This window comes from Micromys minutus (assembly GCF_963924665.1).
Source record: "Micromys minutus genome assembly, chromosome: 13".
NCBI lineage: Eukaryota > Metazoa > Chordata > Mammalia > Rodentia > Muridae > Micromys > Micromys minutus.
In genome coordinates, this window is record NC_137982.1 from 43,707,075 (window position 1) to 43,726,406 (window position 19,332).

A 19,332-nucleotide genomic window follows, 5' to 3' on the forward strand; every position below is an offset into this window, starting at 1 on the left:
TTTCTGTTGCCCATTGTTACAGTGAGAAAGTCTCTGGCTGAGGATTCTGGCTTGCCAAGAGAACAGTTGCTCCAGCAATGAAAAGCAGAAGAACTGGGTCCTAAAGGCAGGCCACCTGATTTTGTATCTGCACTCCCTGGCCAGCTGTCTCCACAGATGTGAGAGAGATGACAGAAGAGAGATCTCCTCCGTCCATCTCTGAGTTTCTTAGGCCAAACTCGGAGCCTAGGAGAGTGGATACCTGGGTGTAATAAGGAATGGAGAGATGGCTGTCTGGGAGTTTCTTTCAGTTATATATGATATATTAGTAATCACTTTTCTCACAGTGTTTTGTTCAAGGTTGATCTGTTCCTATTCAATGACATTATATGATGTCATACCCGATACAGTCTAGCACAAGCAGCTTTCTTGAGCACATACCCAAGCAAACAATATGGGAGGTAGCTATGTGCAGTGAAAGCAAACCCACTCAAAGACTCCTCTAGTTCTTAATATTTTCTTTCTATAAAACACTTTGTTGATTTTAGAAAAATACTTTAAAATATAGAAAAAAATATTGTCATTTTGTTTGCTTTTTTAACAGAAGGCACTAGTAAATATACTGTGAACAGAAATAATTAAGTGAGGTACCAGGCATGCTAACTTTTCTCTGGGAGGTGTGAACCAAATGCTACACACCAAGTAAGACAACTGTGGCAGAAGGAAGAAAAGAATCTACCCAAGTCTAGCTTGTTGGAACCGTGGGTTTAACCAGGCTTCCTGAGGCTGGAAGGACAAAGCAGAAGTTGGGGCAGTTGCTTTGGCAGAAGACCTGGGTTCAGTTCCCAGTGCCCACATGTCAGCTCACAAAGACCTGTAACTCCAGTTCCAGGAGAACTGATTCACTCTTCTGAACAAGGCACTTGTTCTTCTGAACAGGTGGTGCACATAAAGCACATGCGTGGTACACATACATATACATACATATATACATACATATGTACATACATGCATGCACACACATACATGCAAGCAAGGCACTCATACATATATAATAAAATAAATAGATCTGTGATGAAAATAACTGGGGTTACAGACAGGAGCATGGCTGTAGGGCTGCTTACAGAGGCATGGGCAGCTATTCCACCAGAAACTAGCTTTCCACATAACAACAGCTAATGCTCAGGGAGAGTCTTATACACAGCCTTGAACCCCTTTCCCACTTCCACAAGAAAAATGTTAGTGAGCCCAGTCTTGCCCTGACTTCAACAGGACAGGGGCAGCATCATGCCCAGAGGACAGAGTTCCAGAACAGAGACATTTAAAGAGCTCAGAAATTCTAATATTATTTAAAAAAAAAAAACAGTGATAGACAATTTTAGTAGACAAATTGTGCTTTAAAAAAAAAGGTAAGTCTTGGGTTTTTCCAGCTCTTCATTGAAAAGGTAATGCTTCTATGGTGTGAGACTAGAACAGACAAAGCAAAATTAACTTAGCTGCTTAAGAAATAATGCTCAGGGTAATTCTGTGATCAAGTCCTTGCCTGTGCAGGGTGTAATCCCCAGAACAAAAAAGATGAAGAGATGGGAGAAAGAGAAAAAGCTGAGAATGTACAGATTTCCTTTGAGTGCCTTCGGAAATTCCACATTTTATCATTGATTAGTTTACTTTGATGAAACCTTTTCAAACTGTTGATTTAAAAAAATTCATAACTTCCTATATGTCCACATGCAACATAATTGTAAATCTGCCTTGTTTCTTTCTCTCTAAAATGTGTCTATGAATAAAGGTTAAAGAAAAGAAATAAAGAATTACTAAATCCTAACTCAAAGGCTCTGTGATAATTAAGGATAGAGCTATAACTCCGGGCAGTAGTTTAGAAACTGGTTGGTGTCAGCAATATCACAGACAACTGTAGACTTTCTCTTGGTCTGTTCTTAATTCCACGGGTTCAGGTGTGATTTTTCCATCAAGTAGATGAGAACATGTTATAACCTGGGACTTCATTTTTATCAAAACAATAACCACCTGGCTAAAAGAAAAAAATCAAAAGTAGTAATCCAAACAGGCTGTACGAGAGACCTCTTACCTCCCCCATAAGAAGGAATCCTTTCAAATATCATTTCTGAGTCTAGCCAGGGATGGTGTTACCGGCCTATAATCACAGCACCTTGAGAGACTGCGACATGAGGAAGTTGGGTTAAGGTCGGCTTAAACTACATGATGGTCAACAGTGGGCTAGCTGTGGGATGTAAATATAGTTTGTGTGTTTTTGTGAGTGTGTAGCAAAACATAAGCTACACAATACACAATATGTGCAGTGGACTATACTATCTACATTTGTATTATTCCCTTCTATCATGTTTCTACAACAACAGCTATCTTTATTCATCATTTAGATAACATTTATTCTCTCCCTTACGTCTTATTTCAATCCCTCTTCTCCTTCCTCTGCCTTTTCCAGCACTATTTTACCACATTGACCTCGACTCCCTTTTAGACCTTACCATGTATGATTAAGCATTGCTCTTTTGAGCTGTCCACTTTCCGTAGCATCCACATGCATGTCTCTAATGTAAATAAAAGCAGCAGGCTGCAAGTTAATGTCCAGAGAACCAGAAATGACTCTGGGCTTAGAACCTTTTGTAAACTATGTGTTGCAGACACAGCTGTGTGTGCACAGAACAGAAGATTTAGCTGAATGAAGTGTCACAGCGCAAGCCCTTCTGAGGTCTAGAATAGAATGTTGTTTAGAATAATCCAGTAACACTAGGCTGCTCCCTCCTCTCCCTAGGCCCTGCACTTCCCCAGAGACACACAAACTCATTCATGACTTTAACTGTAAAGACTTTCTTGACTGTGGTTAGAGCTTGCCTGTGTCCCTAAGCTCTGTAGTTAGGCTTTGCCTCCTGTGGTTAAATTTGGGGGACTTTGATAGCTTTGCTTGTTTTCTGAGACCATTTCTCTCTAAGCATTCTAGACTAGCCTCAGATATATGATCATCCTCAGCCAAAGCTTCCTGAGTGCTTAAGAGTACAGGTGTGTGCCAATACCCTAGACGTCTTTGGGGAGTTACAGATAAATGGAATCATAACAAGAAATCCTTTAGATCTCATTTCTTTCATCTAATGTTGCATTGCCGGTGCACACCTATATTGTTGTATGAAAACATGATTTGGGTGTTTTCGTGAGTGTGTATTGTTCTAGTGTGTAAAAACTGACAATGCTATTCTTTTAATGGGGATATGTGAATTGTTTCCAGTTTGGGGCAATTGCTGTACGTATGTCTAAGGGTATCTACTCAGACTTTTCTGTTAGCTGTGATCCTAGGATTAGAACTCAAGTGCAGTAAAGCATGTACTTCTTCACTTGGATAGCCACTGCCAACTGTCCTCTAGAGCAGTTGGACCAGTCTATAATGCCACTACAGACTTAAGAGTGTCTTCAGTTGTCCTACATTCATTCCAACTCATACTATTACAGACTTTTTTCATCTAGGAATTCTGACTCATCTCTATTTTAATCTCACTGTGGCTATAGCTTACATATCCTTCATTAACAGCAACGTTGAACAATTTCATGTGCTTTATGACCATTTTAGATAAAGTCCTTTGTAATAGACCCATTTAAATTGGACTAGCTTTGTGTAATTTAAAGAAACACACACACACACACACACACACCACATCCAGTTGGTGATGTATTGCAAATACTTTCTCCTCTAGGTGGCTGGCCTTCCAGTCTCCTACAGTGCCTTTGATAGAAAATGGTAAATGTGTAATTTTAACAGTACAACTTGTTGGTCTTTTCCATTTTGGTTAGAAATGTCACAGGTACTTGCCTTCAGAAGCTCCTCAGAGTGATCACTCTCCTCTCTCTCCTCCATTCCACTCAACCAGAACACTTATGCACTCAACATGGACAGTGACTATGTTGGCTCTGTTTGGGGAAAAGCCCTTTCCCTGGTGCCCTAAAACACTAACATTACACAAATAAAGTGCCCATAAGTCTGTTTCTAGATTCTAAAGTCTCCCCACTATCCTAATGCCTACCTTCCTCTTAAATAATGTGCACTTACTATACACTCTAGCATAGGAATGAACAAGTTCTCTGCACTCTTTTCCCTCAAGGGATGCTTCATTAGTGTGGGCCTTTCTGATTTCTTAGTCAGTTTCTGGGGAGATAAACAAATGACATGTCTTTGGAACTATCTAAAATCTGCAAAATGGAAGGAATTGACATCTTTACTGTAGGGATCTTTTTGTTTTGGTTTCTTTGGCTGCTTGTTTATTTACCATTTGGTTTGGTTTGGCTTTGTTTGTTTGTTTGTTTGTTTGTTTAAGGCAGGGTCTCTCTATATAACTCTGGCTACTGTAGAACTCACTATATAGACCAAGTTGACTTTAACTCATGGAGATCTACCTCTCAAGGTACCTCTGCCTCTGCCTCTGCCTCTGCCTCTGCCCCTCTGCCCCTCTACCCCTCTGTCCCTCTGCCTCTGCCCCTCTACCTCTCTGCCCCTCTGCCCCTGCCCCTCTGCCCCTCTACCTCTCTGCTTCTACCTCTGCCCCTCTACCCCTCTGCCCTTCTGCCTCTGCCTCTCTGCCCCTCTGCCTCTGCCTCTGCCTCTGCCTCTGCTCCTCTGCCTCTGCCTCTGCCATTTCATTAGTTTTATCTCTGTGCAGCTTGTGTAATTTACTGTTGTTTAAAACATTGTTCTAAATGTTTATAGTTTAGTTTTGCCTTCATATATGTCTAGGACTCCAAGTATGCATGCTGGCCACTAAGACCAGAAGATATCAGATCCCCTGGAACTGGAGTTCCGTATGCTTGTGAGCCACCACTTGGATGTCGGGAAGCCAACTGAGTCCTGTGCAAGGGCAGTAAGTGCCTAGACCACTGACTCATCCCTCAAACCCTCCACAATGTTTTCTTTTGTTTTAATTTTCTATTTGTTACTTGTTCTTTAAGGAAATGTAACTGGGTTTGGGGGTTTTTTGTTTTGTTTTATTTGTTTTTGAAATCCTCAACAGTTTTGCTAAATGTAGTTTCAATCATGTCTGTAGATTCTGCTGGTTTTTCTATACACACAAGTGTAGCATCTGTAATTAACAGTTTTCATTCTTGATAGTCTTGACTTACTGCTTGTATCATCTGGATGTTACTTTACAATCTACCTCCAAACAAGCACATATTTCTCACAAGTCTCTGGGGTGCCTGAACATCGCTATTGATTTTTTAGCTAGTCATGTGTCTATCTGTAATTAGCTGCAGAACAGCTAAGCATCTTGGCTAATCTAGGGAGTTTCGCCTCACACTGGGCTACGGCAGAGAGAGCAGGGTCAGCTTTGTGGGTACTCCTGGTCACAGGACTTGCTGTTTTCTCCATAGATAGTGTCAGAGTATAAGAGAACTGGAGAAGGAAAGAAGAAGGCAAGAAAAAGTGGTGGGGACGTCTCAGAGCTGGAACAGTATCAATTCTACCTCATTCTGTAAAAAAGGCCCGTCACAAGTGCAGCCCAGATTCAATGAGCGATTGGAGAAAATGCTAAGTCAATGACATTGGTCAGGCAGAAACAGGCAGAGGCTGGGAATCCCAGCCCTTTTTTGGAATCAGACTGGTATGTTGAATGAGTGAGCTTTCTAGTTAGTTACTAAGTAGGAAGGTTACTGGATAGTACTCTTGTCTCTTTCCTAATCCCAAAGAGAAATTCTCACTATTTTCCTATTAATTATAGCATTTGTTGTTCATTCCCAATCTTAAGGGTTTTTCTTATAGTGTTACTGAGTTTTATGAAATACCAATCCACTATAGAGTCAAATAGTCCTATGATTTTCATCATTTATTTTGTTAGTATAGTTACCCTCATTTTTTTTCTTTTTTTTCTTTTTTTGGTTTGTTGTTGTCTTGTTTTTACTACCAGGAATTGAGCCCAGAACCTCGTGTATTCTAGGCAAGCACTCTATCACTGATCTACCCAAATCCCATGGCTTTTCTCATGTTAAACCAATCTTGTATTTTTACATTAAATAACTTTCTTATATGATGCTATTGTTTTACATTATGCTGGAGGATATTTTCAATAGTATCCGTGCTCACAATGAAGTTAACATATGAATGTGTTCTCATAATGCCCCAATTTGTCTTTCTTTGGATTAATAAACTCTACGGTGTCACTTAGCTCTGCTCTTGATTTTCCCCTGGATAACCTGCCTACTGGTAAGAGTGGATACTGATGTCACCTATTATCACAGTGTTGGAGTTCATCTATGGCTTTAACTCTAGTACTGGTATGTTTATGATCTTCAGGCCACCTGTAGTTGTGCATACATGTTTAGATGGTAATGTCCTCTTGAAGGATTGTCCCTGTATTAATTACTTTCCCATTAAAGTACCATGGCCAAAAGCAACTTAAGGAAGAAATTACTTTTTTCAGTTCCAGTTCTAGAGAGATAGAGTCCAGAGGGAAGACATAATATGGTAGCAAGAACAGAAAGCTAGTTGGTCAAACCTTCATCCACAGATGGGAAACAGAGAAAAAGAAAATGGAAGTAGGAAGAACATAAACACTTAAAGCCCACTCCAAGTGAATTACTTCTCCAATGAGTTTCTATATCCTAAAGATCCCATAACCTCAAAAATGATGACACCAACAGGAGACTAAGTGTTCAAACATGAGACTATGAGAAACATGTCTCATTCAAACCGGGGCAGTTCCCTTAGTTAATACAGAGTGACCTTCTTTATTTCTTTCCACTGGTGTTGTTTTGAAGATATCAGAATAGTGACTCGTGCTTGTTTCCTGGACCCCTATACTTAGAATACCTTTCATAATCTTTTCGTATTGAGGTGATGTCTATCCTTGGTGTGGCATGTTTCTTTGGGCAGCAAAAAGGGACAAGATTCTGTTTTCTAGTCTATACTGCTAGTATGTGTGTTTTGAATGAAAAGTTGAATTAGTTGAGATTCAGAGTTGTATTGAAAAGTGTACATTAATTCCCGTCATTCTGTTGATTTTGTAGTGTTTGGTATTTTCTTAGTGTTCATCTGCTTAATAAATATCTTCTTTTTCTCTGTATCTTCTTGGATGTGTTTATAATTCTGTTCCATTTGAGGTACTACTTCCAGTATTCTCTGTAAATTGCTTAGTAGCATAAATTGATTTAGTCTGCTTTTACCATGGAAAATTTTGTTTCTCCTGCCAATATGACAGTTTTGCTGGGTATAGTAGTCTGGGTTAACATCTATGGTCTTCAAGACTTGAAGTACATTGCTCCAAGCTCTTCTGGCTTTACAGTTTCCACTGAAAAATTATTTTGTTGTGCCTACATTGAACATTATCCCTTTCACCTTTGCATACCTTTTTCTTGTTTTGGATATTTGATTTTTTTTTTATTATATGGTATGGGCTACTTCTCTGGTCCTATCTCTTTGGTGTTCTGTTTGCATTTTGTACCTGGATGAGCATTTCTTTCCAAAGACTTGGAAGGTTTTTTTTTTCTTTTTCTTTGACTTTATTGAAAATACTGTCTATGGGGGCTAGAGAGATGGCTAGCAGTTAAGAGTACAAACTGCTTTTCCAGAGGTCCTGAGTTCAATTTCCAGCAACCACATGGTGGCTCACAACCGTCTTTAATGGGATCTGATGCCCTCTTTTGGTGTGTCTGTAGACAGTAACACTGTACTCATATACATAAAATAAGTAAGTAAATAAATCTTTTTGAAGAAGAAGAAGGAGAAGAAGAAGAAGAAGAAAACACTATGCCTTTGCATGTGGTTCTTCTTTCATACTCATAACTCATAAGTTTTGGTCTTTTTCTAGTGTTTCACGATACAGTATGTTCCATTCATACATAATTATTAATTTGTCTTTGCCTTTAACTGAATGACCTAATTTCTTTAAGTTAGCCTCATACCCTGATATCCAGGCCTCCACATGATCCAGTCTATAAGTGAGGTTTTTATTTGGTTTACTGAATTTTTTATTGTTAGTATCTTTTTAGTCTGTTCTCTAACACTTTTATTTCTTTGTTGAATTCTATTTTCACATTCTGATTTGATTTTCTTATTGTGTTCAGCTGTTTGTGTTTTCTTGGAATTCATTCAAGAGATTATTTATATCCCCTTTGAATTCCTTCATGTGTTTGTTAGTGCCCTTTTTGGAATCCTTGAACATATTTATAATTATTCTTTTGCATTCTTTTACAAGAATGTCATCTAAATCACAGTCATTGGAAGCCATTACCATGGGATTGGTCATTTTCCACGTTGGCTTTTTGCATTCCTAGTGTGTTTACACTGGGATTTACCCATCTGGCATGAGATTGTTGAGACTTCCTGGAACTATTTAGTTATTTTTGTTTGGTGCTCAGTAATTCTGCTTTATGAGTCTTGGCTAGATTTGGTTGCTTAAGGTTCTACTATGAAGAAACTTGGTGTTGATTCATGAAGGGTATTGATGAAGGTAGCCATGGCTTTGTGGAGGCAAGGGTCACAGTAAGAGCTCTTACCTTTTAAATCAAAATCGGTGCAGTGGGTATGGGAATTTTCCAGAAGTGGTTCCACATTTCCCTGATAATTAGAACCATGTTTTATACATGGAATCTTGGGACTCCACAACCTCTAACTCCATTAACTAGATTCGTAAGGAGCATTGTTTGTGTATACCAGGTGTCTTACAAGATGCTCTGAGGGGATCTGCACCTCTACTGGGAGTTCTAGAGCCTCTGCTTGCCTGGCAGCTGAGTGGGCAGAGTGATGAAAGTATGTCCTGAAGGCAGGAGGCCAGAGACCTTGGACAGATGAAAATGACCTCTTATCTTTCTTAGTGCTGGTTAGGAGCAGGAAGAATATTCCCCTAGGACAGAGGGGGTCTGGAAACCCTTTTTCTGTCCACAGTGTTTAGGGATGGGGTTGTTAAGCTCTTCCAATAGTTTATGGCACTGAAGAAAAGTAAGACAAGCAAAGATATCCACAGTAGGAAATGGAAAACAAGGTCTGGAGTGGGCCAGAAGCAAGTATGTCATGAAAGACATGATACAAAACCCAAATTTTGAATGGTCAGTAGAGAAGAAATAGGCAATTGCCATCACGTCATCTGGGTCACATGGAGTCTTTGGTGTTGTTTAGAGAAAGTGCCCTTCTATTTCACACACATCCTAGATAACCCTATCCAACCAGTACCATTCAAAATGTGGAGGCAGAACCAAGTAAGGCAGCTGTTAAACTTAATTTCTGATGTAGATTTGACAGAAACATAGACCTTAAACAAAAGGTAAAGCTGAAGAAGCAAATGGCAGACTCCAGAGGCTATGCTGAAGAGTTTGGACCCAGCTAGAATACAAGAAAATACAAGGGATTTTTGTTTGGGAGAACTGAACAGAGCTTAACATGAACAGAGCTGAGATTTAGGAAGAATTTATTGGAAATGATATACAGAGGAGAAGAGAAAGACAAGATCAACAGAAGGACTCACCAGGTGATATAGCAAAATACCAGGAAAAGAACACAAAGCTGGCCTAATAGAAGCTGAGTGGGAAGGAATATGAAACCCTCCCATCTGAAGAACTGACCTTCACACATTACAGGTTAGAGATCTAGGGAAGTGTGGTGGTTTGAATAGGTATGACTCACAAAGTCCTCACAAAGGTGCTTGAATGTTTGGCCCATGTTGGCATAGTTAGGAGGTGTGGCCTTGTTGGGGTGTAGAGAGCTCTTGGAGCTACTTCTAGAAATTGGGCCAGGGCATGGAAGTAGACTCAGGCAGGTCTTTGACTTTGGGCTAGGACAAAAAAAAAAAAAATAGGCTCAAGGTCTTGATCATCTTGACAAGTCCCTGAGTACCATGAGACTTTGTTTATTGTCTTGTTTGTTCCTTGACTATTTTTGTTTATTGCCTTGTTTGTTCCTTGACCTAGAACTGACCTTATTCTATGCATGTACTTAGAATGGTATAAAATAAGACTTGAAAAAAATAAACCCACTTCAGCCTCAGAACTGGTTGGAGTTATGTTATAGTGTTGTCTGTCTCTTTTTTAATCCTTGCAAGAACCTGCTGACTGACTGAGCTGGCTTGGTCATTGGAGGAAGCATGTCACTATGGGATATGCTTTGAGGTCTCTGTGTTCAAGCTCTACCCAGTGTGAAATCCAAGCTCCCTCTACTGCCTTTTGACCACAATGTAGAATGTCTGCCTGTGTGCTGCCATGTTGCCTACCATGATGATAATGGACTATTAAACCTCTGAAACTATAAGCCAGCCCCAATTAAATGTTTTCCTTGTAAGAGTTGCCTTGGTCATGGAGTCTCTTCACAGCAATGAAACCAAAACTAAGACAGAAAGCACATTAAAAATGACTTAATGCAGAAGAAATAAGCTGGGATCTTCATATGCAGTATATTAACTGAATGACTAGACTGATCATTTTAGGTTCCAATGGCAACAGATTATTCCCTTCAGCAACTTGGGGATATAGGAAAGAAAAGCAATCCAAGGCAGTTTCATGACTGTCCAAATTTTTAGAATGAAAACAATCAGAAATCAAAAAGAAAGTTCATGACTGAGATTTAGGCCAGAGATGAGAGGAATGATATTTTTCTTTGTTTATAAGATGACACTGCAAACTGAAAGTCAGGCTTTAGGCTCTTGTTAATAATTAGTTACTGAAAAGTGACTTGATCAGGGCTGTATATGGTAATGTTGATGTGTTAGCTTTTATACGGTATTTATTGTCTTGGTGACAATTGATATGACCTCCAATAGAAAGAGGCTGACATATCACCATTTTATAGACATTTCAAAGTTCAGAGACTGTCCCTAAAGTAAATGTTTAGGGATTCCATTGTTCTTTAATGCATAGGGTACAGTAATCAGGTTTGTGGGAAATGAAGACTTTTAAAGAGATGTGTTCTTTCATGTTCTTTCATAATGACTAGCTCACAGCACCAAATCCAATCACACTCAGAGGAACAAGTCTCTGCATTCATTGAAGACGGCTCAATAATGTCAACACCTGATTATTGATCAACCTAATTGGTTGAGTAGCTGGATAGATAAACATTTCACACTGTGTCAATGTTTTAGAACCCGTCTCACTATTCTTACTTTAGTGGTTTAAATGAGAATATCCCTCAAACGTTGAGCTGAGATATTTGAACTCTTGGTCCCTGGTTGGTGATGTGTTGGGGGGGACTATGGCTTTGCTAGAGGCCAGGTTTAAAGCCTTGTGTCACTTCTGGCTCACTCTCTCTGCTTGTCATACCTATCTGCCATGATGAACTTTGTATCCTTCTGGGACCATTAGCTCAAACAAACTCTTTACTCTGTTGCTTCTAGTCATGGTGTCTTAGCCCAGCAACAGAAAGGTAACTAATATATTTTTAATTAACTTCATTTTTTAATACACTTCTCAAAAGTATAACCAAGCTTATGCATCTATATGCGATCCGCTCAAATCAAAGACAAGCTGTGACTAAAGAGTGACTAAGATGAACCCCGAGTTTGCTTAACTCCTTATCTAAGTGAACCTCTGGAATTTACCATGCTCCCTGGGTCAACAGATGCAAAGAATGTCAGTATTTTCCACACGTGCTTGAAATGATATTTTAGTTCTCTCAGATTTGAAGATGTGTGAATTCATCCCTGTGAATTTACGGCAGGTGGTCTCATATCTTGTGCAAGGGTATCTGTGGAGTTTAATTTTTTTTTTTACTCACCTACATTTAATACTCTGTCACCTGAGCCTGGTTGGGCCAGGGACCAGATGATTCTGTGTACCCAGGAGCACTTGGAAAAATACTGGCATAACAGTCATTAGTCTGACCTTTTATAAGCTGGGTTTACAGTCTAAGAACCTCCTCTCATCTGACACCTGTCTCTGAAGAGGGGAGCTTCTGCCCAGACCCCTGCCCTTACTTTTTCAGGTTAGAGGGACAGATGTGTTCCTGTGCCCTGATCTCTTCCTTGTCTTTTTATTGCTTTTATACCTATACTGAGGTGAAAAGAACATGCTAATGTCCAGACAGAGATGTTAGCACTGAGAATAAAGGAGTGGTATTAGGGACAGTTTATCCTAGAGCCAAACCATCGGGAAACATCAGACCACGTCTGTATCATCCCGACAGGAAGTGATTCTTCTCAAAGCGATAGACTTGTATTTATCAGAAAATCCTTCAGCTTGGATAGCATGGCTTATCTGAACAAGAGCAGAAAAGGAATGAAAACATGAACTATGTCAGGTTTTGTCCCTTCACTTTCCTGGCTCTTCCCCAACCCCATCTGAAGATTGAAGCTACCATGAGGACTCACAAGCTAAGGTATTCTTAGGGATAAAAGGCTGATGACAAAGTCATGATGACAGAAGAGTTCTACTTGGCCAGCACATCGTGAGTTCCAGTTGAACCATCATGGCAGACTGTTTCTGTGGGGAAGCTAGTCCTACCACGGGAGGGTTTTCGGTGTTATGCCTGTCCATGGCTCCAAAATGCTGAAGAGATGATGGTCATACACGGATCTGGTTGGCACTGCTCTTTGCTCATTCGTTACGATGATGAAGACTTACAGATAAAGACTCCGGAAGACACAGAAGCCCACCTGTCTCTTGCACCACTGCTCCCGCTTTCCTTTCACCTGTTATCTGGCTTTTTCCAAATAATGCAGGCATGCTCCCCAAGTCTCAGGAGGATAGAGGATCTAAGCTGAAGGTTAGGGTCTGTAGACAAAAGAGAAAAGCCTTCAACAAACGTGAAAATTCTTGTTGGATTAGAATTCTCAAGTTAGATAGCATTTCAAGTTCTAGGTGGCTTACATAAAATTCCCTCTTAATTGTCACAATCTTATGCTATGCTGTGAAATAGCTTAGTGCCAAAGTGCTTGCCTGGGTTTAGTCCCCAATAATGAAAAATAATGCATACACACAAGCACACACACACACACACACACACACAGAGAGAGAGAGAGAGAGAGAGAGAGAGAGAGAGAGAGAGAGAAATGTATGTATAATAAATATGAAAAGTGATTAACTTTCTTAGCTTTTCTGAATTAAGTTTGGGTCTAGAAACATCTTCATATAGAAGAAAGAAAATGTTAACTTGTTATAGAAGAAATGTTAATTTGTTCATGATGTAATTGTGCTACTGACCAGGACTTTTTCTTTTGCAACTTAATTTTTTAAATAGTATCCACTTTGCATCAGATGATAATCTATTATATAGTACTCTTTTCTTTTTAAAAATCACATTATTAGGGCTTTTTGAAACATCAGAGACTATCCACAGAGTCTCTATGTGTATGTGCATATGTGTATGTGTATACGTGTGCATATATGAGTGTGTATGTGTGTGTCCCTCGCAAACATTGTTACCTTACCATCATTGCACAGAACAACTTAAAACAGTTCTCACATGTTTTCATTCAAGGGTCTATTAAGGCAAAATTCTAGGGAAAACCTTAAATGGGTGTCTGTCTCTAATTCCTAACAGTGAATGTCTTCCTTTGGGAACAGAGAGAAATCATGGTAAAAATCTCCAGGAAGAGGAACAAGCGAGGTTGATGTGAAAGCCAGCTTGCCAACTACCTGCCAGAAGGGAAAACCTTGACCATTCATCAGATTGGTGATGATCTGAATTGCCCAGGATTTTTTTTTTTTTAACAGAGACATAAGTTATACTTGGAAGATAAATTGCCTGAATGTCTGACTCACAAAATCTCCAGGACCATCTAATGCTATTTTTAAAAAATGAATGAATACATACATCTCTATTTCTGCTTTCTAGTCTGAGCTAGAGAAAGCTACTGCAACATTATGATCCAGGCCTCATTACCTTGTTAATTAGCTAGCATTTGTAAAGTGCTTTGAAGATGAAAAGCATCCTATAAATGCTAAGAATTATTAAATAATATGAGAGGAAAATCGTGAAATAGATACATTGTTAACATTAATTTGTATTTTATCTTTGCTTATCACTGTTTCCCTTGCTGCTGACATTTGGGGTCGAACTATAGATAAACTCTTGGGGAGGGCCTTGTCTATTTCAGCTGTGACTCCCTATAGTAACAGGTTCCAAATAAATACTTACCTCAAAATGGACTTTCACACAGTAAAAAGCTATCCAGAGAGAGTCCCAATTAAACTACTGGAGTCTTAAGAGGTTAAACAAGTCACCTTTAGTCAATAGTTAAAAGAAAAGATGTGTCATGCTGGGTAGTAGCAGTACCTTTAATCCCAGTACTCAGGAGACAAAGACGAGCAGATATCAGAGTTCAAGGCCAGCCTGATCTACAGATCAGGTTCCAGGACAGTCAGGGCTACACAGAGAAACCCAGTCCTGAAAACAAGATGGGGAAGGGAGGTAGCATGAAGATGAATTCTCTCAGAAGCAGTGAATAGAATCTCTGAAACCCAGTATGCTGTAGTTCTAGCTACGACTTGGGAGGCAGAGACAAGAGCATCTTCTCGGAGTTCAAGGTTAGCCAGTTCTACATACTGAGTTCTAGGCTAGCCAGAGCGATATGATAAAACCCTGCCTCATAAACAGAACAAGTAATTTAAAAAAAAAAGTTTTTGCTCTGTTCAAGACAGTGAAAAGCAGAGAGATCGGCTGCAGTATATTGGATGTGTAACATGAGTCTACTTCGCCCTGCTGCAGGGTCCTATGTCCTGTCGCTGAATCTCTCCAGCCCATTCATTATGGAGTGCTGACTGCTCTCTACATTCCCCAGTCATCAAAACAAGTTAAACCATCTCTTCTGAAGCTGCAGACTGACTCCCTGTCATCTCGCCTCCTTCTCCTGGGCAGGAGGCAAAGCAGCTTTCAGAAGCCTTTGGCAGCCTGCCAGGATCTGACAGTTAGAAGAAAGGCTAGAGGAGGGGGAAAAAAATCTTAAAATATGTCCACCATGAAGACTTTAAAAAAAAACAGGAAATAACAGATCAAGTACATTCGAAATATTCGAGAAGTGTCTAATTGCCTAAAAAAAAAGTCAACCTCAGATCACAGCAACAACTTTATTGTGAAGTCCGTTTCGGTGATACTAACGTTAATCCAGATCCTGTTACAGGAAACTCATCCTTATTAAAGTAACATTAAGTGCTCCGTTTTTATTGATCTTCCCCTTCAGCTTAATGATAGAAACTTACTGATGTTTTAATAATAACCTCACAAGCTTTATCTCATTTTACTGTGCCTTGCTACGAGTGGAACCTAACTTAGCATAAACATTTTACAGATGTCTTTAAAGGCCAGGAGGAGGTGGGAAGTGGGGAGAAAGATTCAATTGAGCTGCGTGTTAACAAAGATGGCTGCAAAACTAAGAGATAAAAGGGAGGCTCCTGTGTGAACATCAAAGAATTGTTAATGACAAGAAATACCATTAGGGTTAGCATTGCTTTTGTTCCAACCCTTTCACACCTGCAGTGTGTGTTGAGCTCAGTCTTTGTTCCAAAATCTGAATTACCTCCATTAGCATTTATAGGCCAAAAAAAAAAAAAAAAAATGGCTACAAAAACAACAGAAACCTACCTACTTCCGGCTCTCCCCCTTTGGCTCAAAAAGTCAGAAATTAGTTAGAGATCTGATTTCCCTTTGGTCTCAGGGCCTAAGTATGATAGAGTCCTGTAAGGTTACAACTGAGTCTGCTTGAGAATCAATTGCTTTCTAACTCAGAAGGAAAAGTTACAGTAGCAGCCCAGAGAAGCGCCCAGAAGAAGCCCAGACAGGAGCAACCGGCAAAATCAGAGCGTGAAATTCAGATTAGCCCTCCCCAGGCTCTGAGAGGAAGGGGGTATCGAAAGACTTGGCATGGCAAAAGGTGTAACCTGTTTTATCTGGCCCCTGAAACAGTTTAACAGATGGTGGGACCGGCTGTCTTTTTCAGCCATTTAATAAACTCTTCGGTGGTAACAGTTTGAAGAGTGGGGGATTTTTTTTTGTTTTAGGCCAGAGGAGAAAATAAAGAAATCTGTCCCAAATTGTCTTTGCCAAGCCATAGAGCCTGGAAACACAAAAAGTTAACAGAACAAATGTAGCCATCCAAATTATCGTCTCATTTCTTAAGGGGACCTCAACAAAATCCAATTCCCTCAATGGCTGAAAAATGGGTTTCGGCTCCTTCTTTTTTTATCTGAGATGTTCATTTGCCTTCCGGAAGGAGATGCTGGTTATTTTAATATTCACTGAGAAATGCGCAGCACTTTGAGGGTAAACATTTTGTTCTGACCAGTGGAATTGTGAATTCCTACCAATTAGCATAATTAGTCTAAAATGACTTAGACTTCTCTACCTCCTGTCAGAACACAGTCAGAGAGGTGTGGCTTTGGAACCTTAAATATTTTCTAAAAACTGTCGTCTCCCCCTCTCACACACACCCCAATAAAATGGCAATTTTTAAAAAAGATTTATTTAATATATATAAGTACACTGTAGCTATCTTCAGACACACCAGAAAAGGGAATCAGATCCCATTACGGATGGTTGTGAGCTACCATGTGGTTGCTGAGAATTGAACTCAGGACCTCTGGAAGAACAGTCAGTGCGATTAACCGCTGAGCCATTGCTCCAGCCCTAAAATGGCAATTTTTAATGGAGTTACAAAGATTCTCCCCAGTGGCTCCAAATACAATTCCTGCCTCCCCTTCCTGCCCCTTCCTCCTTTTTGTACAACTGTCAGTGATTCCTGCTTGAACAACAGCCACTTCCACGTGACGAACCTTTGTTTTACCTGGCAGCTTGGGAAATTACGTAGACTGGCTTGGCAATTAAACTTGGGACAAGGGAATTTCCACTTTCAAGAACGACAGAGCAATTGCAGGTTCGTCCAGGTGGTGCTTAGCAAAGAGCCTGACACTTTCTCCTGTACAAGTTTTGTTTCACAGTCTCTGATCTCATGCAGTTGAGCAAGACCCCCACTAATGAACCCCATAAGCTAAAAGGATCTAGTAAGGCAGGATATGGTGATCCACATCCTTCATCTCAGCACTTGGGAGGCAGAAGCAGGTGAATCTCTGTTTGAGACCACCATGGTCTACATTGCAAGCTCCAGGCTAGCCAGAGCTGTACAGTGAGACGTTTTCTCAAAATCCAAACCAACCAAATAAACAACAACAACAGCAACAAACCCTTGTGAATGAAAAGAAAGAAAGACAGACAGAGAGAGACGGAAAGAGAGAGAGAGAGAAAGAGAGAGAGAAAGAAAAGAAAGAAAGAAAGAAAGAAAGAAAGAGAAAGAAAAGAGAGATGGGAAGGATGTAACTACCCCTGTGTATGGTGGAGAAGATGGTTTGCTGTAAATGAAAGGGAGAGCAGAGGTAGGGACATCTGGGAGGAGAAATATGAACTTAAGCTGAACCATGTAAAGAGATGGGGAAGGAAAAGGGAGAGCCAAGAGCCAAGAGATCAGAAGGCAGAGAAGCCAAAAGGTAAAATGACTGGGTAACAGGAATCAGAGAAGCTGGGGAAAGGGAAAGCCTAGCTCAGTTCCTGAGCTGGAGAAGGTTAGGGTAGGGGTGAGGGGTGCCAGCCAGAAGGGCCCTGGAACAGGTAGGGAGTGAAGGATGCTGGGAGAACCTTGCTCCGACATCGGCTGTGATTTGTTAATAAGTACCTCAGTTAGCTATTTGCCCTGGGTTGAGACCTAACACCTAGTACCTAGTAAATGTTCTGCATAGCTTCTAGCTCGCCTTCCTTCTTTCTGGACAGTTAGTAATGTTGGCATCTTAAACAAGTTTCAAGGTTGCGGGTACTGATAAAGATATAATGACTAATATTCATTTCCTTACACAATACAACATACTGTACTAAGTTTAGAAAATGGGTAGTTTCAATTTAAAAAAAAGAAAGAAATGGAACTACTTAAGATGCATCAAACTTATCTGAAAACTAGAATTATCTTACGGCTAGAAGGCACACACTCTCAACTGCTCCCAGTCTGCCTCCAAAATTTCCAAACCTTCATTCCTATGTGAAGCACTTGCAGGTACCACATCAAATAAAACATGACAATTCTGTCCGATCTTCCAGTCCTATAAAACCCAACTGAATATATACACACATGTGCATACGTCTATGAGAGAGAGAGAGAGAGAGAGAGAGAGATCTGTGTGTATAACATATGCACATTTCACTCTGCCCCAGTTTCATTAAGTAAACAGGTGATACAAGGTAAGTAAAGCATATGGTTTAGGACTAGCTGTCACCTTTAATTCTTTAATGTCTTCAGGGTAACTTATACAGGCTTCCTGTCAGTGAAGGGCAGCCCCAGCTGTGGACACATATTCACAGGGCACATTCACTGAGTGTGCATTGTATTCCAGACAAAGAATATTAACGACAACAGAACTTGGGAAAAGAAGAAAAAACAGAAGAAGAAAAACTACGGAAGTTAGCTATGCTGAAGGTTAAAATACAAGGTTACAAAATAGGGTTTTACTGGCTCCAGAAGAGAAATAGAACAAGAAAGTTAAAATGTAAACACTCATTTTTGATGCTAGAGATGAAATCTCAAGTTGGTCAAGAGGTGACTCAGTGAATGACACACTGGAAGAACTAATACATCACAGGGGACCCACGGAGTACTCACAGGCAACCATGTTAAGCTGCCGCGTGGTCCTGGATACAAGAAGTAGATTTTTATTGCTCATTTTACTATGATATACACCTTGAGTTCTGCAGAGTTACAGTAAAGAGAAGGAGCCAGGCTCTCGGTCAGCTGCCTGGTGAGTGGCGCTCTCGCTCGCCACAGAACCGGATGTTGGAAAGTTGGTGGTTATCTGCTACATGAATGAACTTAGGATCAGGAAAAGACAGTAAGTCTCGAGCCCCAGGTTATTTGATAGATAAAGCTTTGGGAAGTGGGGGTAAGTTCCAACCTCGAGGAGGAAAAGACAGGAATATCTCATGATGGGGGAACTTCACCCATAACTGTCCTGGGCCAAGCACCATGGCGATCGTGTGATTTCCTTTATGCTGCCGTGCCTTTCCGCAACTGTCTATTGGATGCCACTTCATTTCCTTACTCTCTTGAACTTGTTATTTCCAGCACCATGGTCGGTAATAAAAAGCACAAAATTCATGGAGCAAGGACAAGGCTGTAGTGCAATGGCCAGGGAGGGATCCATCAGTATTTGCGACTATCTCCTGTACCGTATTCCCAGAGAGTGATGCGCAAAGCGAGATCAAACCTTCACACGGAAGGGATTAATAAGAGAAGACCAAGCTCGAGGAACTCATCCTTTCTTTACAGGAAACAAGTTTGCCTGTGTTTTGCCCCCAAACTGGGGCATTATCATCGCTGGGGTAACAGTTGAGCATCCCTGTTCCTAAGGGATCAAGGCTTTCTCTGCTCTTCCACATAGCCC